Genomic DNA, 213 nt, shown 5'->3' with positions numbered 1-213 from the left:
CAGCCCTGTGGCCCAGCGAGCCGGGTCACCGCCGTGCTCTGCCCTCGGCCCGCAGTGACTGCGAGCCCCGCGCCTGCTTGTATCCCCACAGCTGTTCCCTCTCGCCTGCCAGCCCTCAGCCTGCCTGTAGGGGAATCCAGCCCCATTCCCACGGGTGCCCCAGCCTTCCCCCGCAGCCTCAGGCCCCGGCTCGGGAATGCTCTGCCGCACGGG

Source organism: Chaetura pelagica, unplaced genomic scaffold, assembly GCF_000747805.2.
Source record: "Chaetura pelagica isolate M959 unplaced genomic scaffold, ChaPel_1.0 scaffold436, whole genome shotgun sequence".
Lineage (NCBI taxonomy): Eukaryota > Metazoa > Chordata > Aves > Apodiformes > Apodidae > Chaetura > Chaetura pelagica.
Note: the sequence above shows the minus strand (reverse complement) of the source record.